Genomic DNA, 27,964 nt, shown 5'->3' on the forward strand with positions numbered 1-27,964 from the left:
GGCTGGCTGCCAGCCAAGGCTAACAAGCTCAGCCTGCCCACCCAGTTATACTGCCAGGCACTCTGTTGCACCACACAGCAGGCTGTCTAAAAATAGGGGGCCTCGTGAGGAGGTTCTGCTATAGACACAATAGTGTAGGAGAGACCATATACAGAGACCTCCTGTCTGGCAAAACAGACAGTAGTCCCGCCGTGATCACTACACCTGGAAAGGATAAGTTAAGAGATTTTTCACTTTCTTTTAATGAGCAGGATGTCCAGCCCAGAATAAATATCTATCTATCTATCTATATATATATATATATATATATATATATATATATGGTTTACTATCAAAATGAGGAACAGAACTTACATGACACTTGGATGGTCGAATGCAGCCGCTCTGAAAATGTTCGAATGCACATTAGCAAATGGTAGTGTACATTCACTAATATGAGATCTGTGCTCTGACTGGAGATCACAATACAGTGGGGATCAAGAAATTTACCCTTTTCCTCACTGCAGTGTGATTTTGGAGTTGGAATATATAATTTGCAGGCAGTGCGGGATGGTGATTGCTAAATAAAATTAAGAATTCAATACACAGGAGGTTCAGATTCAAAGGTTTACTAGCGTACATCAGGAGGCAAAAAACGTACAAGTAAAGAATTTTGTCTGACATGAAACAGGAAGCACACAATTTTATATAGGTTTAACATTTAAGCTATGCCCACCTTACTGACGTGATATGTCACAGGGCATCTACATCACTTTAGCTTACAGTCTTCTATTCATAAAGCTGTTGATGCTGTATATTTAAAAAAAACTTTTCCTCTAGATACAATACGGCCTTGCTATCCAGCTGGTCAGACATAATGTATTTCTGTAAAGTTACTTCTTCAAGGTTTCATATCAGTTCGAATACAATAGCAGATTCAGTCTTTTAATAATCTTCTTTGTTCTCTGTTACACTTTCCTACCAGCTGCGTGCTTATCTCAATAACACATATACAAGGCCAAATCATTCCAACAGGAAAGAGCAGAAGATTTCATTATTTCACACATTTAATTTCCTGACCCAGCAGATAATCAGTTGTGAAAAGCATAAACATTAAAACTTGCTAAGCTAGCATTCTGCCAGGGTCGAAGGTCAGCTGCAGTTTCAAAACTACTTCACATTTAAACATGAATTAATCCTCTCTACTATATGATTAATAGAATAAAATGCATTATATACTACTTTGCTTTTTAAACTAGCATTTCTCATGTATTCAAATACACATTTTTCTAACAGTGATGCAGGTGGGCTTGCCCCCCTGCAAAAACGTGTAAAAATATATATGTTTGCTACAGTAACTTAACCAAAATAGTTCTAGGGGTCTGACATCAGCTTTTCATAGGTGAAGGTATTTCAAATTACTTCGAATGTAGGCCTTCGTGGTGGTAAGTTCCGACATTTTGAACTATCGGCATGTACATACACATACACACACACACATATATATATATATATATATATATATATATAAATAAAGCACTGACTTCAGTTGACTGATTATTAAGTCGACAGCTTTCCTGCCTACTTAATTTGGTCAAAAGGAAAGCTGTTGACTTTTGTGCATGATCACTTTAATACCAGGGTTGAGGAATATACCCCATTTCCAGTACTGAGCAATGTCAGGACTGGTATATTTATTTAGCAGCGGGTGTGGCAGTGCAGGGGGACTTGCCCCTCTGGAAAAACATTGCTTTTTATTTCCATACTTTGAGGATGTCTCTTGGAGCATGTGCAGTCTGTTATCAATGGTTCTTTTATGATATTATGTCTATTTTTTAACATTCACCTTCTGAAGTTTTCATTAACTTCAGTAGATCCACTTACAGATAGATAGAAATATATAAATATAAAAAAGTTAAATAGATAGAGAGATAAATTAATAAAACAAAATATGCCTGTAATGGAGCATTTCATACTTTAATTGACTTAGAACTAAACAAAATTGTTAAATGTCTTGTCAGTAAAAATGAGACTTTTTTCAGAATAACAGCCAAAAAAATAGCACAATATAAACTCTGTTCACATGACATAAAACCATTCTTCAAGCAGATTACAGTGTATCATTAAGAAATGATTCAAAAGTGGCAGGTTTGTATTTGGATAAAAATTATAAAATGTATTGCACTTCTTAATAATGTAAAAAACATTAAATTCACGAAAACAAGAATAAGTACTGTAAAAACCATCAAATTCACGAAAACCAAAATATAGCACTTCTTATTGTAATGTTTAAAAAAATCCATAAATGGCAGTTTTTCTAACTGGAACTGGAAAGATGAAAAATAAAAAGTGGTAAAAATTTGATTTATACAGCACAGGGACTAAGAATATATAAAAAAAAGCTTAGAATGGACCTATTTTAAAAGGTGTTTCTTCAAAGGTATTAATTTCAGTTATGTTTTTTTATGCTGACTTTTTCATCATATATCCCAGGGTGACATGCCTGCAATCTCAGCTGTCATTTCAGTTCTTTCTTTTCTTTTTTTTTTCAAAGCATATTATTTGATTTAATTTAGAATTACAGAATATAATAGTATAAGATAAAATATTTTGCAAGCAGTTCTTTCTTTTCTAGGATGGTTCCAATTCACAGTGAGCTCTATCAATGACAATGGAAACATATTTCTTATAATTAGATCATGTTGTAGCATATTTTAAAAGAACATTGTTTTGTTCTTGGTATGTATGGCATATTCGTATTCATATATATTCTGTGACCGTTTCCATGTGATTTTACCCACATGGGAATTAACTCATTGCGAACATATTGCCCTCTAAATGATTTCACAAGTGTTATAATTAAAATACTGTCTAGTCACAAATATTGTGTTCATAGGTATAAGGCTGATGAAGGTTTGCATCAATAAATCTGCAATAAAAGCATGATCTGTGTGGATGTGTCATAGGTTCATAGGTGTTTACTAGGCTAACGAACACAAGGGCCTTTTTAAGCCTAGCCATGCATCCCAAATCTCTGACAAGTTCTGATACCCTTGATAAGTGCAAGCATGGGTCTGGGAAATGAACCGTTTATAGGTTTCCTGTTTGCATCAGAGACATAGGTGCCAAACCAGGGATGAACTTCCGGTTTCCTATCCAGTTGTCCAAGTTGCATTTGAATGGAATTAGGGAGAAATTAGGCTGTGGATTGTGATTCATTACTGAGACTAAGCAGAAAGTCCTTAAGATTCCAAGAGCAGGATAAGTTATTGCTTACATTTATTTCATTGAATTGCACTTCTGTAGCGCTTATAATTGTGCTATACAGTTAATCTAATACATTTTGCACTGTTATAAAACTTTTTTACTGTTTCACTGCATTTATGTACTGTTTTATACTGTTTTAACCGTACTTTTCATTACTAGATATTGTTTCATTACTCTAATTGCATGTTTACTGAATTACTTAACTGTAAACTGCTTTTTCATACTGAGAGTTGTATTTTCTGTTTGTGAGTGCTCTTTCAGGGCTTTTCTGTGCATTTTTGATTTTTTGAGGTTTCTGTGTTCTAGTCAGGTATCATATAACTAACTGATTTGTTTGCAGTTAAAAGCATTCTCTAGAGTCTCCTTGCTCCTTTATCTGTGGCTACAGCTAGTAGCTGTACTAGTTTACCATCACCCCTCCCTATTGTTGTCCTGGTCTTATACTTGGTGGCTTTGCAGTTGCCCGCTCATACTGTATATTTCATCAGGGACACTCCTCCCAGTCTAGTGTCATTAGTTCATTCTACCTAACAGAGAGAGAACATTTGCGAAGGCCAACCCACTTAGATTATTAACATTGAATTAACTTCTGTTACAGCTTTCTCCTTTTCCACTTTACTAAAAAAAAATCTAAGCTTGTTTCCCCCCTTTCCTGTAACGAGTCTAGTCCAGATTAAATTTGCTGTATCCAGGACTGTTTGTAAGCTCCTGAGCCCCCAAGCCTTTCTGTGTTGTATGGAAGCCTTCTAGCTTATCAATGGGAGTGGTAAGCACTAAGTAATCTATCTACCACATAAGGAGTGATTTCTGGCCCAGAAATTGTAGTTATTGACTGTTTGGGCAGTTTTTCCATCTCTCCCAACTTTCTGATTTAACAGTCCACATTTGCACTTGTTTCCCCCTTTTCTGTAACTATAGTCCAGATACAGATTTGCTGTATCCAGTACTGTTTGTAAGCTCCTGAGCCCCCCCCCAAGCCTTTCTGTGATGGAGGGAGCCTTCTAGCTTATCAGTGGGAGTGGTAAGCACTATGTAGCCTATCTACCACAAGAAGAGTGGTTTCTGGCCCAGATTTGTGATTTATTGGCCTTTTGGGAAGTTTTGACCATCTCTTTAAACTTTCTGGCTTAAAAGCCTGTGTTTGCATTTGTTTCCCCCTTTCTTGTAACTTGTCTAGTCCAGACACAGATTTGCTTTGTCCAAGACTGTAAGCTTTTGAGCCCCCCCAAGCCTTTCTGTGTTGGAGGGAAGCCTTCTAGCTTAAAAGTGGGAGTGGTAAGCACAAGGTAGCCTATCTACCACAAGAGGAGTGGTTTCTGGTCCAGAAATTGTAGTTTATTGGTCGTTTGGACAGTTCTTCCATCTCTCTCAACTTTCCGGTTTAAAAGCCAGTGCGTCCTCTTGTTTCCTGCCTTTCCTGTGACTAGTCTAGTCCAGATACAGACTTGCTGTATCCAGGACTGTTTGAATGCTTCTGAGTGGTGCCAGAGTCTGCTCTTCAATTTTTCCCTTAGATCTACTAGTTCTCTCCTCTCCTGCACTTATACTAGCTTATCAGTCTAGAACTTTACCAGACTTCTTGTAGCAATTATTGTAGCACACAAGTGCTACCAACACTAAACGTTCTACAAGGAAACAGATCTAGTACTTATTATCAATGCCCACCCTGCCAGGCATGTCTAAAGGTCAGTTCCCTGTGTTTTCTCCTATTAAACTGGTGAACTTGGGCATCCTGAGGCAATGTAGCAACTGCCTCATGTACACCGACAACCCTCTCCTCTTACCTTCCAACACTCAGACTTGTGAGAGATGCACTTATATATCCAAATTGGAAGCCATGCACTCTCCAGCCAAGACCGGAATAGCTGGTAAAGAGGAGAAGGTCAACACTTGCATCACACCACATGGAACACATAGCCCTCTGGATCACACACCTGCACTGCCTTCACATAAAAACCACAAACCACACACCCACCTTCATGGAGACTCTCAATAAAAATCTACCCAAACAGCAGAGCCCTCCAAGGCAGAAACACACTCGACCACCACAACACAACACTAATCATGAGACACATAACTCTCCTAAACAGTGTGCCACTCAACCAAAGCCCCTAAGGCATGTCCAACACACTAGTCATAGGTGACTCAATAGTGAGGCACACTGAACAAGGAGAAAGTAACAGTCAGCTGTCTGTCAGGTGCCAGGATCCGACACATAACGCATGCACTCAGGTTGCTCAACAACAGATACAAATATGATTCTGTCATTGTACATGTGGGTGTGAATGACCTGAGACACACCACCCTGGATTACATGAAAAGAGACATGGAGGAGCTCTCGGATTATGTAGCCCAGGTGGGTATGACCCTAGCCCTGAACAGCATCCTACCATCACCCAGAATGATGCCACAGTACAAGCAGAAAATGACTGAGTTCAACAATTGGCTAAGTTTCTGGTGTCATTCTAAGGGGATCCAGTATCTGTCTGCCTGGGATGACATGACTGACAGACCTCAATGCTTTGCCAGAGATGGCCTACATCTGTCACCCCTGGGTTTCCAGATACTGGCCAAGACTCTTGCCACCCCTATAGTGCCTTTTTTAGGCGGTGCTCTAAAGACCAAATTACCACTGTAACAGCTACAAACAAATGCAATCTGAGGGTCATGTTGCTCAGTGCTAGTAGTCTAAATCTCAAAATGCACTCGCTCGAGGCACTCCTTAAATGGAGAACATCGACATTTGTGCTGTAACAAAGACCTGGTTCAAGGCAGCAGAAAGCAGCCCTGCACTACCAGGCTGTAACTCACTCCACACTTTTTGGCCCCAGAACCTAGACCAAAGCTCCAAAGGCGGTGGTATCTCCATATTCATAAAGGATGTGCACACCTCCAAACTGGTAGCCCAACATAATGGATCAGAGTTACTTCAGGTGCAGCTAACATTGGGTAAGACAGCGATTCAAGTCATAGCCTGCTATATGTTCCCAACCATGTTGCAAGACTACTCATGTACCAATACACTTCCCCAATGTTTCCTGGAGTTCATTAATTCCAATGCCCTGGACCAGCTCATTCTTACCCCCACTAGAGGTAGCAACATCCTTGACCTGGTCATTACTAACATGGGCGACCATTGCTCTACACCAATAGTCAGCTCCTCCCAGGTTAGATTTGACCACAAACTAATCACCTTAGAAATCCACATCCCTCCCACCCCCCCAGCAAAGGTAACCACCATGAAAAACTTCTCCAAAGCTAACTTTGGGATCCTAAAAACAGAGGTGGCTAACTTCACGGCACCTGCAAATGGAGAATAGTGTGACTGCAGAATCGTGCACCAATGCACTGTACAAACACGTACACAAAGGCATGGATCTGTCCATACCCAATAGAACCAAGGCACTCTCCTCCAAAAAAGGAAGCCAATCTGGAGGTCCCCTGCCATAAACAAACTCTACAACAGAAGAAGGAAATTAATGTGGAATAAGGTGAAGTCCCTAGACTGGAAAAACTCCCTTAACTGCCTCAACAAAAAGTTGTGATCCCTCATCAAATCCTCAAAAGCTAGGTATGAAAATAGAATTGCAGCAGATAGTAAAGACAACCACAAGGCCTCCTATAGTTATGTAAAGAATCTCCATGGCAATACCTGATTTGCTCTGAGCTACTGCACAATAGTACCTCCTATCCCGAGCAAACAGATATTGCCAGTATACTGGCTGACAGATTCAGTGCCAACTTTACCCCCCCAAAGGACCAGTCACAATACCAGTAGATTGCCAGGCACCCAGTATTACTGCTTCACAGATTAAAACAGCACTGTCCAAGGCCAAGAATACAGCTTCTATGTGACCTGACAACATCCCTGGTTGTGTTCTACATGAACTACAGAGTGAACTGGCACTTCACCTGTGTGCCCTGTTCAATCACAGCCTCACCTCAGGCTTTGTCCCTGATGAATGGCACACTGCTCTCGGCTTGACTTACAAAGCCATGTCTGACCCAGCTCTGTTAGAAATGCTACATCTAAAGAAATGCCAATCCCTCCACACCACATGCTCCAGAGACCTCAACCTCATTACCACAATTAACAGAACATGCTGGAGGGACAGGTTCATAACCCAGAGACTGCCATGCTATGGAACACACTTCCCATTCATGTCAAGCAGAACACCTCGCTGACCCTCTTCAAGAGAAATCTTGATGAGTGGATGGGAAACAGAAAATTTACCCTGGAGATAACACCAGTGGCTCTACTCGACAGAGGCACTGGGAACTAAGGTTGGGTGGCACTATGCCAGGGTAATCCTATGGCTAGGCTTGTAAAGGCCCCAAGGCCATTAGCTTAGTACACACCTATGAACCTATGAACATGGATGGGAAGCCTTTTCCATACATGGGGTAGTCTCTGGTTTACATACCTATCTCTCAAGCAGGTCCTATTTATATCACAGGCAAGGTTTATGTCTTTAAAATGGGTAATTCTGGTACTGTTTGTTTTGTGGATATGCAGGAGGTCCATCAGAGTGGGGTCTGACATTGCCCTGTATGCCAGGCATAGATCTCTCCTCAAAAGCCTGTAGGAGACAGAATACAGGGATCGGGCCTTGAGGCGGTCCGCATAGGACATATTACTTATGCCCTGTATTCTTTTAGTGAGGAGCCTCTGTGGACATTCCAGTTGTTGGATATGCCTGGTTAGGTACATACCAAAGGGGACATTGTACTCAATGATAGGTCTGATGAATGTCGAATAATACAATGGAATAATGACTTCCTTGGACTTAAATGCCATACCTTTGTTTATAAGTTGTGCAACATATAATTATTCCCTCACCACTGTAGACATGTGATGATCAAAGGCTAGATTACTATCTATGTGTGTCCCTAAGTCCCTGACTACTGGGTCAACTCTAAGGGGTGTGTTGTCAATATGATAGTTACCAGGTATGGATGACTTCTTGGCATTTAGTTTTAGTCCATGACTCTGACACCAGTTGTTTGTCTGTGTCAGCCCCTCCTGGAGAACATTTGTGTCAGTGTGGGATTCAATGACAGCTCCTAATTTGCAATCATCTGCAAATGTAGTCAGCCAGAGACCACTGACATTAGCCTTGACTTCTGAGAAGTAAATGCCAAAAAGGAGCGGTCCAAGGACTCATCCCCGAGGGACTCCACTTGTGACTGTCCTCTTTGTAGAGGTGGACTCCCCAATTCTAACTTTCTGGATCCTGTCTGTGAGCCAGTTGGCTATCCACCAGGTGACATATGGGTTTGTACCTAACCTCTTGAGTTTGTCAACAATGCCTGAGAGGTGTAGTGTGTCAAATGCCTTGGCCAGGTCAAGGTAGGCAGTTTGAATGATTTTGCCCTCATCCATTGCTTTGGTGACCTTCTCAAAGAAGTCCACCAGGTTGAGTAGGCATGATCTGCCCTTGACGAAACCAAACTGGGTTGGGTCCAATGTCTGGAGGTTTACTATATCTCTACTGATCATCTCCATGATAATTCTTTCCATGTCTTTATATATAAGAATAGTGAGGCTTATGGATCTGTAGTTTCCAGGATCTGTAGATGGTCCACCTTTGTGCAGAGGGATGACTGTTGCCTTTCTCCATTCATGAGGCACGAAGCCTGTTTGGAGGCTGCAGTTAAATAGTAATTCCAGGAGCCCTGGTAGGTCATGTTTCATGCTATTTAGAAAGCATCCTGGGATATTGTCTGGGCCATTGATGCAGTGTTCTTGCTCTTAGACAGAGCATTAAGGACCTGTTCCCTAGTGATAACAGGGGGAGTTATATTTGATAGTATTTCCTGAGGGAAGGTTGAAGAGGAGAGAGGAGCAAAGTTGGAGCTGAATTTATCAACCAGGAGATTTGCTATGTCTTCTGGCTCTGTATAGGTGATTCCATTTACAATGAGCTCTGCACACAATTGTGTATTGCCTTTGAGGTTGTGGACATAGCTAAAGAATGCTTTGTGGATGTCCTTGGCCTGGGAGCCCAAACTTACTGCAAATTTGGCTTTGGTAGACTTTATTTGTCCTCTGAGTTGTTTGTTTAGTTTAATAAGGGTACTTTTATCCTGCTGGGTGCTGCACCTCATAATTTATGCCATGATTTTCTTCCTCCTGTTATACAGCCGATTGATTTTGTGATTCCACCAGGGTGGCTTGTTTTTTGAGTTAGTTCTGTACTTCTTCCTGGTGGGTACAGCTGCCTCTATGCAGCTATTAGCATGTTTGTGCAGTGTTTCTGTGAACAACTCTGCAGAGGTAGAAGTGTTCTCAGGGTTTATAGGGGCTTGAAATTTTGCCAGGTTCTCACTTAATAGCAGGAGGTTAGCCTTAGAATAGATCCTGAATATTCCCTTTTTAGCTGGAGTCCAGGTTTTATTTTTACTTCAAAGGAGACCATATTGTGGTCTGACCTTACCAGGGAAGGCATTACAGTAGGGGGTGTGCAGCACTCTTCCATATTAGTGAGGACCAGATCCGATATGGTTGCACCCCTGGTTGGTGTATTGACTATCTGGTCCAGGAAGGTTGTGTTTATAAAATCCGGGAATTTCTGTGCTTGTACAATTGATGTATAGGATTCCCAGTTAATAGTGGGGTAATTAAAATCACCCATGATTATGGTATTGGGTTGGATGGTTAGTGTTTCTAATAAGTTTAAATACATGGTATGGGTTTCCTAGATTATAGAGGAGGGCCTATAGCTTGCAAAGAAGTGGTATTGGATTTTACCTATGGTGATTTGATACTGGAAAAACTCAAGTGCATTGTCCTGTTTGGCCAGCCTTGAAGTATATTTATTTTTGATGTAAATAGAAACACCTCCACATTTAGTTCCTGCCTGTGAAGTAGTTGGTCAAAATGTGTGGAATAAATTATAACCCTGCACTGCTGGTGTGCTGTCCGTGGCTTTAGAACATGTCTCACAGACCACACAGACATCAGCATTCTCTAGAGTAAGATAGCTTCCAGGGAGTGGGTTTTTTGTGTAGGGTCCTAGCACTGAGTAGTAATACCTTTAGATTTTCTTGGTTTTGATTTGCCATGTCGAAAGTACTTTCACTTTGCCATTGCCTAAAAAAGGCATTATGGGGGAAGACAATGTTTTAGCTAATATTTGAAAGACTAGGGGGAGAGATGCAGACCATCCCTGGCAAAGCAGCGTGGTCTGTTGACTATCTCCTTCCATGCTGACAAATATTGCACCCCTTAGAATGACACCAGACACTAAGCTAAGTATTAAAGTCAATCATCTCTTGTTCTTATTGTGGCATCATTCTTGGAGAAGGTAAAATGCTGCTCACTGCTAGGCTCACACCAGCCTGAGACACACATTCCGAAAGCTCTATGATGTCTCTCTTCATATAGTCTAGGGAAGTACATCTCAGGTCATTTACTCCCACATGGACTATGACTGAGTCATATTGGTAATTGTGGTCCAATGACCTGAGTGCATGCATAATGTGATGGATCCTAGCCCCTGATAAACAATTGACTGTAACTTTCTCCTTACTCAGCCTGGTGAGAGGAACATCAGTGTGTCTCACAATGGAGTCTCCAATGACTAGAATGTTGGATTGTGTAGTGACTTGCCTTATGGGCTTACAGGTAGAGGCTCCATGAGATGTAGCTCTATGTGCTGATGTGAGTGTTGTTTTGAAAGAGTGTATTTGGAGCTGCTGAGGGTATTTCATTTTGAAAGAGTGTATTTGCAGCTGCTGAGAGTATTTCTTATGTGTACTTTGTCTAGGAGGTCTTTGTGGTTTAGGAAGGTTACATGTAAGTGCCTCAGTATATGTGGGTCTATATGTCTGCTTTGAATTGTACGTGATGGGAACAGCGTGTGCACTACTGGCAACCTTATTGACATTAGGAGTACTTTTATGTGAGAGCTTTGCCTCTAGTGACATTGTGTAAATACATCTCTCACATACCGTATCAATCTGAGAATCAACTAGTTGTCAGTAAACATGAGGCAATTTCTGCATTGCCTGAGGATGCCCATATCCACAAAGCAGATAACGGAGACAGTAGGAAAGTTCATATCTATGGCAACAGACCCTTTTTTATTGATTAGATTGTTGGAGGGAGAATATCAATCATTGTCAGGAGTATCTTGTTTGCAACTGTGTGGAAAGTGCTTGTCTCTGCAAACTAGCTGTCCTGTATGCAACTAGATATTGGAGAAATTTCAATTATGCTTTTACAGAAAAAATGTCACTCATGGTGTCTGAGTCTGTACAGAGCACTGCCAAAGACTTGAGGGGAAACCAATATGTGGACCCTGAAAATGTAAGGCTGAAGTATTTAGGCAGATATTCTGAAGTCAGAAACAAATCAAGCAGTACTTACTGAAAATAAAGAATTAGTGTGTCAAGAATTATGAAAAGAGGGGAGTCATGTGAATGACTACTGCCTGGCTACTACTAATGCTGGTCTCAGCACAGCTTCACTCTTTTGGGATGCAATACTCCTTTGCTTCTTCTCTCACCAGAAGAAAAATATTAGCACCAATCCCAAGAAGAAAAGCAGGCCACAGCCTGTTTGGTGATCCACAGTCTTGTCCCAGATGAAGCAAGGATCTGTAGGCTTGTAGCCTTTTTCTGGTAGATGCCTCGAAGAGCAACCAGACCAATCAGGTAGGTTAAGTACAGACATTCACTCTTCAACCAGAAAGAGTCAGGAATCAATGCTAAGACTCAATTAAGAGTCAATGGCAAATGTGGTGGTATCGCCAGAGACCTGCAAGTGGATCTCATTGAGGTCCAAATCATGATAAACAGGACCATCTGTTACATTATAGCCTATTACAAGTCACCTTCTATGTCTTCTGAAAATCATGTAAGGTTCCTAAATGTACTAAACAAACTCCCTATAAACAACAGTTCCATTATTTTGGGAGACTAACTATCCACTCAATAAAAGGTAGTAACTATACCTCCAATGTAGAATATGTCCAGAAGTTCTTAGATCTAATAGTTCATAACTCATAGATCATAGTTAAAAACAGGGCCAGCCTTAAGCATTGGCTGCTGCTCTTGCTTCTCTTGAAGGAGTACTTTTTCAGGTATTTATAGTAAAAGAACAAAATATATAAATAAATGAACACCTGAAAAGCGCCCCAACAACAGAAACAAGAGTATTGCCCTAGGAAGGAAGGAAGTGCTATAGATTTGACCATTCAGTCTGTTGGCTTCCTCTCATCCCACCCATAACCATCCTAGATAATGAATCAAAGATTATGGATGGGACAGAGCAAGACGTCAATAAAGCATAAGGAAAAATCTTGACAATGGCATGAGGATGGTGAAAAAATATATATATATATATATATATATATATATTTATATATATATATATTTTTTTTTTTTTTCTGGCAGACGATCTTACAGATCTTATGATTTCTTAGATGTCTGGGTGCTGGCTAGTCTTCAATTGTCCTGAATTTGCAGGACTGCTGATGTGTCGAATTTGCCTTGTCCCTACCATACCTCTCAACTGTCCAGAATTTTGCTTTGTACTTTTGGTCTTTTGCACATAAAATGTGTGGGTTTTCTGGCAAATCATTGAGGACTGAAGTTATTAAATCATGACAGACATTTAAGGTTCTGGCTTCATATACATCACAAAATGCATGCTAACATTAATTCTGTTATTCTAGCAGCTATCTAAGTTTATAAGAACAACACTTAAAATCTGTCCCTGGCTTTGACCTTTATTCCCCCATTATTTTTTTGACTTTGTCCGTATTTCTTGTGCTACACGGTTAATAGATATGTGAGTATCCCTTCTATTTTCTCTCATATTTTCTTTAATTCCCTGGTAAACTGTTGAAGATTACAATCTGACAAAAAGGCCAAAATAGTTCTGCGCATTTTTTTCCTTAGAAAGTGCTTGTTTAAAATGCTGACTAGTCTGTGGTGGAATAACTAATGCTTGTTTGTTGCTCATTATTCTGACTTTGCAGGATTATTGTGATTTGTGTGAAGGAACGTAGAATACTTACTGTATAACTACTATTGCCATGGAACAAAGCTGAAATATGATCCATGTATGTCATTTTTAGCTATAACTTATAGGTGTGACTAGGAACTATCTGTAGAAAGAAATGGATCTTCTTTTTGTTTTCTCAGTTTAAAGAGTCACTGTGCTGCTACTGTTTCCACGGAACAAAGTTGAAATACAAGGCGTAAAAAAAAAAATAGAAAACATATATGATAAAAAGAAAAAAATAAATAAAGGGCATAAATTACTTTACATACTGCACACCATTGCCCTAGCTTTGAAAGACTGATGAAGAGAGAGAGAAATGCCTACATGCAGAAGGGGATGCCACACATACACACGCGCACACACACACACACACACACACACACACACACACACACAGACACACACAGACACACACAGACACACACACACACACACACACACACACACACACACACACACACACACGTAATATACACAAAATCAGCTATTACTTACTCACTTAAGAGCTTTGCAGTCCTGTGTCAGTCACAAAAGTAATGGAAGGCGTAACTGACTAGGGTATGGGGCGGGGTATGCTACTGCGCACCTGCAGAGTGTTTACAGTACAGTTTGACAAATACTATGTGTGACTACTGTTTCTATTGAACAAAGCTAAAATACAATACACAGCTGTCATTTTTAGCCATAACTACTGAATGGGATGCTGTTTTTATTAGTGTAAATAGTCACTTTCTGGATTTGTAGGACTAATGTGCATTTGCAGGATTAACATGATTTGTGTGAAGTAACTTGGAATACTTGTACTGGATGTCCACTGCCTGTGTGTAAGCTCAAAGAGTTGAACTATAATACAACCTTCATTTATCAGTCATCTGAAGTATACAGAAAAGTAGCTATAACTTCTGAGTAAGGGTTGCCATTGCCTCTTGAAAGTAACTGACCTCTTTTTTGCTCAGTTTAAGCGGTCACAATCTGGCTTTCAAGAGTACTGTGCATATTTGTGAAGTAAGGTGGACTACTTAACTGAACATCTGAGATATGCACAAAGTAGCTATATTTATTTGGGTTGTCAGTAGAGGAAAATGACTAGTTGCATGCTGTCACTTCCTCATTATTTTGGATTTGCAGAACTAATGTCTAATGTGTGAAGAAATGTGGAATACTTTAATGTGGCAACTGTTTGTGTGGAGCAAAGATGAACTATATTACATGGCCATCTTTCTCTATCACAGTCAGATGTCTGAGTTGTACACAGAAGGAGCTATAATTGCCTTGTGGGAGTGGGGATGCCTGGATAAAAGCAAGTAACCCTCTTGTGTTTTGCTGAAATGCATCACAGAATATCCAGACTTTCAGAGCTTCTGGGGCATGGTCATCCACACACTGCAAGGGTGTATAAGTGGATTTTGACACAGACTTAGCAGTGGCCTCTGTCCTGAACACCACCTAGTCTAAAACTGACTTTTTTCAGAGGTGTGCACAGGAGGTCGTTGTAGTTTCTGTTCGGGGGCTGTGGACAATGCCTTTATTTGTTTAATTTTCTTCCCAAACCTCAGAGGTGTTCACAGGTTGCTGTAGCTTGTTTTGGGCTGGGGACAGTATGTTTCTTATTTTTTAAAATATGTTTGTCTGTGTGAAGCCTCGCAACTTTTAAAAAATATTCCACGTCAGCTGGGATGATAAACGTGAGCAACTGTAACTCTTTAGTTAATGCTACTGTAAGTGGAAGACAGAGTTCAACTGTGTGGCTCCAACACAAGAATGGACTTATGTCCTTCTTTTTCCAAACAGGGCAAGACTGGCATCTGGTGCAGTTTTGACCAGGTGACTCTCAATATTTAGGTTGCTTCCCAACTCTGGCTTTTCACAGGACATATTATTGGTCATCAAAGGTGAGATATTTAAGGCTTAGATTCCTAGAAAAATTATTATTTTGTTGCTTGATAACACCCAGTGAGCTTGTTTTATAACAGAGGCAACATTGATTACTAATATATTAAGCAGGTATGTATAGTTGGACTTGAGAGGCTGAAACCTTTCTACTCTTTGGGGCAGCTCTGTAACTTTGAGGTAATTTCTGTGAACCCTATTCTCGAAGTCATTGACCTTAGTCTCTAATTGCTACACGAAGACTTGGCGTTCACCGATGTGTCTTAAATTAGTAGCTATTAGATACTGGTGCTCAACCATTTCTGTTTGTTGTTGAGTAATGCTGCTGTGGAGTTGAGAAAATTGTACCTTGTGATTTGCATTAGTGGTTTCAATTTGCTAATACACAAGAGCCATACTGTGAATTGCTTTTGAAAAGGTTTAACCTGTGGCCCTGATCTTTTTAACATCTTCTGAGATGGAATGCAAATGGTCACCATGTTACCTTATGCGAGATGTGAAAGGCACGTAAACATCAAGATTTCTGCCAAATCAGCTCTTAAACTGGTGTGGCTAAAGAATATTCATGTCTTCTAGTATCAAGTATTAACATTTTACATAAAAACAGCAACCCATGCAGGAGGACAATGCCATGTTAATGCATGCCCATCAGTAACATTTGTTTTTCTATGTGTGAGGGATTATAATTAAGCACTGTGGCATGTTGCATTTCTCACTACACTGGTTACATATCCTCTAAAAAGTTTAAATAACTCCCACTACACAAACAAATATCAGACTATACAGTACATAAAGCTATTACTGATCAATCTATAGGTTATAAACTATGTAGTCTGATCTTTAAGCTGTTTTTGTAGCTGGCCTAGTGTGTGGGTAATTTGAAGTCCACCTCTGACTGGAAAAAGCATGCATGTCTTTAGAAATGTTGGTACTATTTACCAATGTTCTGCACATATCTATATATTGACTTGTAATGATTCTGTTAAAGAAATTCTAAACTTGAGAAAATCTTAACTGTTAGCATCTTCTCTTTTTCTACTCATGTGATGTAAAGTCTTGTGGATCAAGGTTAACCTAGAAATTTATTGCATAATGAATTACTCTTATTACCCTTTATTCAGCCCTCATTAGACCAATCATTGAGTATAATATCCCCTTTGGCATGCATCTCCCCAGACACATGCAACAACTGGAATGCCCAGACAGATAATTTTCTAAAAGGATTCAAGGCCTAAACAACATGTTCTACATGGATTGACTCAAAGTCCTGTCACTGTACTCAGTATCCTACAAACTGTTAAGAGGTGATGGCGGCCTGACATATAAGGCATCCTCCAACCCAGTACTGTTGGATTTACTACACATCTGCAAGTCAAATAACATCAGAAATACTCGGTCTAGGGATCTAAACAGAACGGTTTGGAGGGAGAGTTATAATTCACAGACGATACTGCTGATCTGGAACAGACTCCGCATCCACATAAAACAAAGTTCATCCCTATCTATATTCAAGACGAACTTGGATCTATGGATGGGAAACAGAAAATTTAGTCCAGAACTGCCTCCTATACTACAAACATGACCACTGAAGTAAATGGATAAAGGCAGCTTCTAAATGTTTTACCCCATTCATGGGTCCCCTCAGACTATTTATGGTATGATCCCAATTATTCTCATAAGGAGTAATATATAATTATTGACCATGGGATGGGTAAAGCCAATTTCTAACCAAATGGGATAGGTTAATTTGAGCACAAAACGGGAAATTGGCTAGGCTTAAAATGGTCCTCAAGGGCAATGAGCCTAGTACTTACCTCTGAATCTATGACCCTGTGAAGCTTAATATGATGCCAGCGTGGCAGAAGGTAGTGAAGCCCTTGTCCACGCCAAGATACTCCATGTGTACCAAGCAGCCACCATCCAAAGCCTCTGTAATACTTTGGAAGAATTTTACCAGAATCAGTTCACACGCTCTATCCTTCACAAAGTAAAATTCCTAGGATTCATGTCTAATAATATTCTTAACATCATGTTTTTTGAGGTTGTTATAAAATAAGCTCTATGGCTTTGTAGATGAAGCTTGTAAGGCTGATACATCTGTAATTACCTGGGTCAGTTGTAAGGCCACACTTGTGGAGCAGCATTATCACTGCAATGTGCCAACTCGTCCATAACAAATCCAGTAGCTAACATTGTTAAACAGTTTGAGGGGTGGCTTCACAAGGGAATGCCTAGCAGTATTAATTCAGCAACCAGGTATATTGTCAGGTCCCATGGAAGAAGTATTTCTGGCCTTGGTTAACACTTTCAGTAAGCAATATCTAGAGATAATTGGGGGAGTTAGCGATTCAGATATTTCAACATTTCAGATAGATGGTTGGCCATTATCATCATCATCATCATCAACCCCTCTTTTTCTCATTTTCTACATGGTGTCAGGGTGTCAACGGTCACCCACCTACCTTTTTCAATGGTCAAACCTGATTGCCATAGGTCTTCTGTCACTCCACCCTGGGGATGTTTACAGGAGATAACCACGTTTATAACCAGAAGAACCAGGTGCACAGTATAGCAGCTGTGTATCAGAAAGTATTTTGGGTGAGCACGTTGTCTCAGAAAGAAAGGATCACACGAGCCTGTTTTGTTCTTAAATGGCAACACAATGTTCAATTGTATGTAGATACGTTATAGCTATTGTTGTCCATCTGCGGATGAACTATACACTAATGAATGTTATATCACTAGTCCTGCTCTTCAGGAAATACATTGCAGAATCATGCAGAATTAAAAAACATTATACCATAATGGGGCACATGATACTGTAGCTGTTGATGCTGTGCATTTGGTAGAAGTCGAATAGTTAAACTTTTTGAACTATACGGTATTTAACTGTTTAGTGTATTTATGAAAAAAAATTGACTGTTTTTGCAGAATTAAAGACTATGTTAAATCTGGTAATTTTTGTTCTATTTTGACATTGTTACATTTCACCCCAAAGGGACACACACTGACTCCATTTATTGCACTTAGCCTCCTTACATCGTGCAAACGTGCGACTTAGAGACAATTCATTTGCAGATATAATTTTAACAATCTGACACAGGTGTGCAAATGTGGGTGCTGTAATATTAGATGGGAGGCAATGCTATTAAAGCCATAATGTTATTGTCTTTCTTCAAAATATGCTCTTCATTTCAGGCATGATTGATGATACCATCTTGAACAAAAATCAAATTATTTCACGCAAAACTTGCAGCTGATTACAATGTATTTATTTATTTATGTTAAGCGGGTAAGTAGGCCAGTCATCAGACCATTTAGAGTCACTACCAGGACCAAGTAGCAACAAATGAAATAATTGATGTGTACAACACAAACAGAAGAATAAAGCAATTCATATTTACAATAAAATAGTTACAGAATGTCAGAGATTCAATAAAATGGTTATATTATAAAATGTCAATGTTGTGGTAGAAGAGCAACAAAATTATGATAAAACAATTACAATGAAAAATTTCTGCAAAGTGGAAGGAAAGCCATTTACTAGCCAATAGTTTCAATGGCAACATGATTATTATACTATTATCCTGAAAGTTAATACAGGTAGCTTTGTCCATAAGATGGTCTTTTAGCTTGGACTTAAGTGTTTCCATGGAGTCTTGTTCTTTATCTCTAATGGTAGATGATTCTAGTTGGAAGGGTTGGAAAAAGCCCTCTCCCATACAGAAATACCAAACAGATAGACCACAACACAGTCTATATTTTTATTTAAGAAAGGAAATGTTCGATGCCAGCTGAGAAGACAGCAGTTGAGAGTAGCTGCATAGTTTGTTCTTGTTTCCATGGAAACAAGCTAACTAAATTGAAGGCAATGAATCAGGAGGCATGGACATTGTTTATGGAGAAAAATGTAAAACAGAAAGGTACAAGGGCAAGCATCTCAGTAAAAATAAAGTTTTAAATTATTGGAAGTGAATAAGAAATAGCAGTTTTTCTGATAACTAAATATCTTAATGCATTTACTACAACACTGTGCAATTGTTTTATTTAAAGATAGCTAGTGCACTTTTTTCTTAAGGCTAAAAGTTCATGTTTTTTGAAAGCATACAAGTTGTTTTTCACTTTTGTGAGAGGAATAAAGAGAAAACAGCAGCAGACAGCAATTAGTGTAAGTAGGAGCAAAGCTTGCAACATGTGGCTTGGCAAGGATACTCAATTTTAAGTTAATGCCTACGGTGCAGCTGTTGATTTGGGACAATTGTTCCTATCAGAAAGGTTAAACTTCATTATTTGAAGATGTACATAGCTCCACACTGGCTAATGGTTTTAGATTTGGTTGCATGGCAACACACTTTTTTTTTATTCTGAGCTTTGTGTGCTTGTTTTAAGTTAATACATTATAGGGGATCTCTGAGGGTGTATTTGTTTGTTTTTTTATGTTTGTTTGCTTAAGGGTTTTCATTAAAGCAAAAAGTCTTTTAAATGTGACATAGGTTCAAATGGAGATGACAAGAAACAGTATAAAGGATCAACATGACAAACATTAGTGGCTGTATGTGAGACAAAAGCTGGTAATAGACATTTAAAAAGCTGTCATATATAATAGGTGGGAATAATAATTTCTTATCATAACAGCTACAATGACCATATTATTTTGGAATGAAAAAGTCCTCACAGGTATAGAGTAAAAGGTAAGAATACTGAATTATATTAAGAAATGCAGATTGCAATAGCAATCCTACTTGGGACACATTTGGAAAGAAATGACCATGTGAATTTGATAAAGTATTTTAGGGCGGTTATTCAGCAAAATATCAGGGACAAAGGAAAAGGAGAGTACTTATACTAATTGCTAGAGGAGCCTCAATAGTGATAGAAGAGGGAAAAAAGATAGTAATGCTAGAGTTGTGGTAGTAAGGTAGTAAGTACTGGCTAGGAGGAGAATTACACTGGCATGTATTTATATTCCATAGTAGTAGAAATGAAGAATACAACCCCAAAGCTGTAGTGAAAGCACTTTATTAAAGTGTTTTCACTACAACTTTGGTAGTCATATTCTTTATTTCTACTACTACGGTTTCTTGAAAGAAGGCTGACAATTTTTTTGGTGGTGCATAGTTGGGATGTATTTATATTCCACCTAAACCTGCTATTATGCAGCTTAAGAAAATTTGGGGAGGAATAATCAGCATTCAGCAGTGAATATTATTTATAGGTGAGAATTGGAACTTCAATTGCAACAGTGAGGATGTATCTGTAGACCTGTAAATAACCTACCACCACTCTTCCTTCAGATGGCAGCAAACTCGATTGCCATCTCAATCGCCATTCTCATCAATTGGTCCATTGCAGAATCCAAAGTTCCTTCAGTCTGAAAACAATTTTACACAATACCCATTCACAAGGGAGGCACCTCCTCTGAACTCACCAACTTCAAGCCTATTGCTATTTTATCTCGTCTTTCCAAAAATCTTAAAGAAATGTGTCCACAAATAAATCCTCCACTGCCTCTCAGAAGAGAACTTGCTCACCCCCACTCAACATGGCTTTTGCCCTAAACACAGCACCTCCACTGCCCTTATATCCTTCCTGAATACTATATCCCAAGCCAGGGATAATAATAAACTCATCTCCTCCCTATTTCTAAACCTATCAAAAGCTTTAGACACTGTGTCCCACCCTCGTCTGCTTGCTAAACTCTCTGGATTTAATCTCTCCACATCTGCCATATCCGGGTTTACTAGCTACCTCTCTCAGATCAGCTTCAATCAGTTAAATGGCTCTCTGCAACATTTCCTGCCCTCACTATCAAGATGGGTGTACCTCAGGGCTCTATTCTTGACCCTCTACTGTTCAATATATCTACCAACCAATTATACAAATCCTGCCCTCAGTCATCTCATGCAATATGCAGATGACTCTATAGTCATTACCATAGCCGACTCCCTCTCTGACCTAAATACTGTCACTCAAAAATCCTTCTTATCAATTGAAAACTTGTTATCCAATAACCACTTGATTCTAAATCCAGAAAGACTAAACTCCTGCTTTTCACTCCCAAAAACACGAACCATCTCAAACACTCCTTCTCTATCACCTCCATTAACAATACACTTATCTCAGTTGAATCTCACACCAAGCTTCTAGGGGATATCATAGATGACCAACTCAAATTTGATGTGCATGTCTCAAATAATATTAAGAAAACCCACCAAAAACTGGGACTTCTGTATTGCAACAAAAGAATTCTCACCTCCAAATCCAAAATCTCCCTATCCCATGCCTACTTCCTTCCAAGCCTACTCTATGGCTCACAAATCGTCATGACCTGCAGTCCTCCCTCCTAATAAAACTCGAATCTGCACACAACAAAATTGCTAAATTTGCCTCAGGACAATCTTACCACTCTCATCATGGTATTGCCTTCAAAAACTTAAACTGCTTAGAATTTCCTCACCAATTACTCTCTACCCATCTTCAGAGCATACATACTATACTGTACCAACCCTCCTCCTGCCCTGACATTGCCCCTCTTGTCGCCCTCTATACCCCTTCTTGGTCTCTCCATAGCTCTGACCAAAACCTCCTCCAAATCTACAAACCCAAAAGCAAAACAGGCCAAACACTTTATAGCTACCTCACAGCACTTGCTTGGAACAGACTTCCTTTAGAAATCAGGAATATTAACCAACAAAAATTCAAGGTTGTTGTCAAACCTAGCTCTGTAACAACCCTCCTTTTGTTTTTCTTACCTCTGAAAAACTCTGCCACCCAAATCCCCCTCTTTTCTCTCATCTCTCCTCACCGGCTGACTTTTCAACTCCCCACTGCTACTCAACTAACATAAACCCCTAACTATTTCTTACCTGAGTTTCTACAAAAAATAACATCTTTTTTTCTCCATACCTGTTTCATTACAATTCCCTCGCACTCTTTTAATCAATTCTACACCTACTGGGCTTGTACTGCTCAACTTCAGTTATATATGATTAAAATTTCCAATGTAAATATTTTATATTCCTCCTTTAGATTACTTAGTGTAGCTACATAATTTACTGCATAATTTAGAATATACTTTCTTTAGATAACTCTTTTTATCTTCTGTATCTTTGTACTTTATCTTCTGTATCTTTGTACTTTTTATACTATATGTTTATAAACATGCGTGGAGCTTTTCTCCCCAGACCTCCGCTAAAAAGGCTTCTGCCTATTCGGACTAACCTTGTCAACAAACGTCAAACAAAATAGATAATAATAAATATCTAGGGGACCTAGAAAGGAAACTATAATAAATAGGGTAGATTTCTGAAGAGATTTATAAAAATATTTGCTATGGAAGATATGGATTCAGTTGTAGGAATTCGGAGGGAATTTACATATTATTCCCCAAGGTACAATAACTAGACAAGACTGGACATAAATTATATTTCACATGAATATGTGCATTTAGTTGAAAACTTTGACACACATCCAATAATTATTTCAGATCATGCATCAATAACAACTAAGATAAAATGCAGGGTAATTAAATAAATATGAAACACTGGTGCTTCCCTGCTCACCCGTTAAAAAGACAGGAATTTAAGGAAAGGGTAGTGGAAATTATTTAAGAGTTATTAGAGAAGATAAAAATTTCTAAAGAACTTATAGTTAGTGGGTGAGATAAAATAAAATTGAAGTTTAAATATAGGGTTGAAACAAAAGAAAAAGAGATGTAACTAAAAATTAGCAATAATTACTTAGAGAGGCTGACAAAGGTTATATTATTACAGAATAAAACAAAAAGAGGCACAAATGCAGAATGCTAAAGATAAAATAATGGGGTATCTGGATAATATACTTGAGTTTAGAAAGAATGATATTAAGCAACATTTTTGAGATAACTCCAAAGCACAAAACTCTTAATAAATGACTTTGGCAACAGAAAGTAGAAAGGGTTGTTGCCAAACTTAGGGAGCCTATAACAAGAAAAATAACCAGAGATCCTGTAGAAATATCAGACATATTTTGGAAATTTTATATAAATATATATAAAGGCAGAGGAATGTGGAAATCAAGAAAAAGCACACATGGAAATATTTATGGAAAACTTAAGTATGCCAAGGTTACAGATAGATGAGGCTCAACAATTATCAGTTAGGACAGGAGGAGATGAGATAAAATGGTGCTGTATAATCAATCTGCAGCAAAGTTTCCAGGAATAGATGATATTCCTGTGGAAGTTTGGCAACTAGGAGGGAAGAAACTGATGAAGACCTGGAAGGTTTTGTTCGGCAGCATTTTAAAAGGAAGGGAGGCACCAGCATCCTGTAAGAAACCTGTAATATCTAAAGCTGGTAAAGAACCATCAGATAAAGCTTTATATATTGAGAAGAGAGACTGGATAAGCAATTCACGAGGAAATATGGGACAAAGTCTGCAAGGATGAAGCATATGCAAAACTATTGTATATCCCAAGCAGACTCCAAATAAATTTTCCTCAGGTACATGGCAAATGTTGGAAGTGTGATGGAGAAGAAAGGGGTAACTGGAAACATATGTTTTGAGAGTGTAAAGAGTTGGCAGATTTTAAAAATTCTCTACAGAGTACTCTGTCAGAAATATTGGGTAAGCAAATTGTTGTAACTAAGGAAATTATTTGCTGAGCTGGTCTACAGGATCTGAATTACCTAGACACAGTAAACTCTTGTTAAGTTTAATTTTGATGGCTGCCAAAAAGCAATTATAAGAAAATGGAAATCAAAGTCTAAACCTCCTGTATTTGAAGTAGTAAATATTGTACTAGAGATAAAAGAACTGGAAGTGGGAGCTTTAAGAACAAATGTACAGAAAGAAATGGAAATTGTGGGAATTACACATGCAGAATATTGTTTTGTAGGAGTGAGTTTAACGGGAAGGCAGGAACTGAGCTATTAATATAAGGCTGGATCAATAATAATTGTATAAAAGAATGCATGTGATGCATAATGTTCGTAACTATGAACATGTTAACATGGTTTGTTTTGTTGTATGTAAATATATGTTTACTTACATATTAAGTGATAATACAATAAACATGTTAAACAAAGAATCAATCAGAGGAGATTAGAAAAGATTGGCGAAACTGGAAAAGCAATTTACAAGGGAACAAAAGGAAGACATCTCTATGGCTCCCAAGTATACAAAAAAAAAAAAACATCCAGAAGGTTTACAGTTTTTGCTTGGAAGTGTTTGCATATATATTTTTATACTCCAAGTAGACTTCAAAGATTTTTTTTCTCAAGTAGACATCAAATGTTAGAGGCATGATGAGGTAGAAAGAGATAACTATGAACATGTTACTGGGGGGAGTGTAATGTGTTCGCAGATTTAAAAAAATTCCCTTAGAGTATTCTTTCAGAATTATTGGGGAGCAAATGACTATAACTAAGGATATGATTCTCTGTAGTTGGAACACAGGATCCGAATTGCCTAGACATAGCAATGCCTTATTAAGTTTAATTCTTTTGGCTGCAAAAAAAACCCGCAATTACTAAAAATGGAAATCAAATTCTAAACCAACTGCATTTGAAGCAGTGAATATTGTAAAAGAGATAAACGAGGAATTGCCTAGACATGGTAAGGCCTTGCTGTCACTAATTATGTTGGCTGCCAGAAAAGCAATTACTAGACAATGGAAATCAAAATCTAAACCAACTATGCTAGAAGCAGTGAATATAGTAACAGAGATAAAACAACTGGAAATGAGATCTTTAGAAAAGGGTAGGCACAAACTACATAGGAAAAAGTCGGAATTGTGGAACAATACATACAGGGAGGAATGAGGTCTAAAAGAAGGCAAGATTTAAATGAGATATGTAATGTTTGACTGAAAATGATTGGGTAGATTATAAGTGTTGTATAATGTTTGCAACTGGGAGTGTGTCAGTATGGTTTGTGATGTAAAATGCTTGCAGCTAGGATTATGTCGGTGCGGTTTGTTTCCATTTACCTAAATGTAAGTGATGGTTTACTAAAGATGTTTCTTCTTTTTAACAAAAAGGGGCAGGAATTGAATAATTTATATAATGTTGCTTTGGTTGTTTGATATATAGCAATATATGTGAAGTATAATGTTTGTAAATGTGAACTTGATAACACAAGTTGATTACTTTTATATAAATGTAAGTTTGCTTATGTCACAAATGAAAATTCAATAAAGGTGCTTAATAAAAAAAAAGAGATAAAAGAACTGGAAGATGGATCTACAGGAAAGGGAAGGAGCAAACTACACAGAAATAAATGGAATTTGTGAGAACAATACATACAGGATAAGGATTAGGAGGAGGAGGCATTAAAAGGCAGGGCAGAAATTGACTGATTTAGGTAATGCTGGACTGAAAGTCATTATGAAGAAAAAGACTGTGCAGTATATAAAGGATGTAAATCGAAAAAGTGTTAATTCGAGTCTGTTTTCTTTTCTGTTAATCTATGTGCATCTATGTCTTAAATGATATATTAATAAAGGTGTTAAAAATGATTATCCATAACTGGGTACTTTGTTGTATCAAACTACTGACCAATACTGTACTCTACCATAAATGTAGTCACTTCCATCCTTTTCAGGCAAAGCCATCACAGCATGCAAGCATGTGATGAAGTCATAGCATTAAACCAGATTTATTAAAATATCTTTCTTGTTATTTATAAAACATAAGTGAAATTTGTTACAATCAATCATTTGTTGTCTTAGTAGACATACAATTAAACTAAAATGTGTAAATCCTTGGAAGAACAGCAAAGAAACAGACCAGCACAAATGTGAGAGAACATTTGACTTTATTACAAAGTCAAATGACAATCCACAGACCAGTTCCAGCTAAAAGCCTTTTTCAATGTTTAACACAGACTGTGATACACAAACCCCTTTTTATAGGAAAATACAAACTCACACATATTAATAAACCAATGAAAAAATCCTATTATAAATGTTCATTTAGGCCAGGTGGAAAAAGACCACCCACTCTCACAATCCAGGCTTTCTCCTTTTTATTTAAAATATTGTTCCAACCAGCTTTGCAATTTCTGTTGCCACATATCCTGTCAATAATAATAAAATGAAATTGAGCAGATGGATGTTTGATAGTGTGCTTATATAGTGCATTAGTAAGACATTTGTTCCTAATATTACAAAAGTGTTCAGATATGCATAATTTAATAGGTCTGGAAGTTTGAGCTATATAAAAAGCTAAACATGTACATACAGCTAAATAAATTACCCAATCCGCACCACAATTCGTAAATATATTGATGTTAAATAGAAGTGGTATGTTTTTTATAGTAAATTCTTTAGTTTGAAATATGTGTTTGCAAAATGAACAATGACTACAAGGGAAACATCCAACAAGCTTATTACCATCTAATGTACCCTGAGTAGAATTTAAAAACGGCATTTTCCATTTATAATGATTTAAATAGCCATTCAATGTTTTGCCTTTCCTAAAAGAAAAATGACATTTGTCATCTAATAAGAGATTCAACCATTCATCAGCTAACAAAATGTCCCAATGATGTTGCACCAGGTCCATAAAGCCAGAGGTATTCCTCCCATAACTCATTATGAACCTAATATGATGATCCAAATTCTTTTCATAATTTTGATATCTCAACAAGTCAGCCCTATGTAACATCTTAACCTGACTGCTAGTCTGAACCAAATCTGATTTTGTGTATCCACGTTGACAGAACCTAGATGTTAATTCCTTGTCCTGAAGTTGAAAATCCTCATCTGTGGAACAAATTCTCTGAATCCTCATATATTGGGACTTAGGGATATTCCGAATAATATGTTTTGGATGACAGCTGGAGGCATGCAATAAAGTATTGGAATGAAAGGATTTATGGTATAATGATGTAACAAGTGTACCATCTGGTTGTCTGTTTACAAGGACATCAAGAAAAGAGATGGATTTCATGTCAAAGTTCACAGTAAACTGAATACCCAATTTATTTTCGTTGAGATATTCAACAAATTCTTCTAGATATTTGACATCTGATTTCCTGACTAACCAGCAATCATCCAAAAATCTCCTCCAGATATCTATTTCATCCAAAAATATATTATGACTGTTGTCATATATAATCATTTGTTCCAAATATCGCATAAAAAGGTAGTCATAAATTGGCACAAAAGAAGCACCCATAGCCATATCTTTGAGTTATAGATAACAAGTACCATTAAAATAAAAAAACATTCTTAATGAGTACGTGTTTGGCCAAACAGAGAAGGAACATGTTGAACCCGGGACTATATAGTGGAATCTCCCTTAACCAGTATTCCAATGCATTGAGACCCGCCTAATGTGGAATGCTAGTATAAAGCGATGTAACATCAAGCATACACATAATCCAACCAGTGTCTAATTGTGTGCCTCACATGATGTTAAGAAACTCCATAGTATCTTGCATGCAGGACCTCACACCTTTTAAAAAAGGTTTCAAATATATTGTCAAAAATTCAGATAATGGTTCTGTAAGGCAACCATTACCTGGAACAATCAGTCTCCCTGGTGGCTGTGTAACATTTTTGTGAATTTTTGGAAGAAGATACAAATATTGTGGTAAAGGATCCTTAACTCTTAAATGATATGAGGTTTTATTAGTAATAATCCCTTCACTTACTGACAATTGCAAAAATGCATCTATTTCACACTTAAACTTAGGTGTTGGATCAATGGTCATGACTGTGTAAAACCGACCATCTTTTAACTCTCTCTCATCTTCAGCTAGACACACACACCAATCCATGAGTACTATAGTTCCACCCTTATCAGCATTAATGATTACAGTATTCTTATT

The sequence above is a fragment of the Protopterus annectens genome, chromosome 3.part0, assembly GCF_019279795.1.
Source record: "Protopterus annectens isolate FY-2018-M chromosome 3.part0, PAN1.0, whole genome shotgun sequence".
NCBI classification, from domain to species: domain Eukaryota; kingdom Metazoa; phylum Chordata; order Ceratodontiformes; family Protopteridae; genus Protopterus; species Protopterus annectens.